This window comes from Grammomys surdaster, unplaced genomic scaffold, assembly GCF_004785775.1.
Source record: "Grammomys surdaster isolate TR1022 unplaced genomic scaffold, NIH_TR_1.0 721, whole genome shotgun sequence".
In the NCBI taxonomy this organism is placed as follows: domain Eukaryota; kingdom Metazoa; phylum Chordata; class Mammalia; order Rodentia; family Muridae; genus Grammomys; species Grammomys surdaster.
The window spans coordinates 1,591,349-1,591,871 of record NW_021605140.1 but is presented as its reverse complement, the minus strand read 5'-3'; positions in this window follow the sequence as shown (position 1 = coordinate 1,591,871).

Below are 523 nucleotides of genomic sequence, written 5' to 3'. Positions count from 1 at the left end.
TAATATTTTTTCTGCTTGTGTTTGATTTATTTTACTTAGCATATGTGGTGGCTTGAATGAGACAAACCCCCCGTAGGTTCAGATATTTGAGTACTTGTTGGTTCCCAGTGTTAGTGGAACTGCTTAAGAAAGATCAGGAGGCATGGCCTTGTTGGAGAAGATGTGTCATTGGGGCAGCCATTGAGGTTTCAAAAGCCTATGCCTCTCCTAGTTAACGCTCTCTGTCTTGTGCTTGTGGAGTAAGATGTACGCTCTCAGTAACTGCTCCAGTGCCTGCCTGCCTGCCCGCTGGCCTGCTCCCACAGTGATGGTCATGGACTCTAACCATCTAAAACTGTAAGCCCCAAATAGATGCTTCCCTTGTAGGTTGCCTTGGTCATCATGATGTTTTATCATGGCAATAGAAAAGTAACCTAGACAGCATCATATTTTAAGTGTTCTCCTATGCTAACATAATCCTCTCTCTCTATCTTTTCCTCTCTCTCTCTCTCTCTCTCTCTCTCTCTCTCTCTCACACACACAC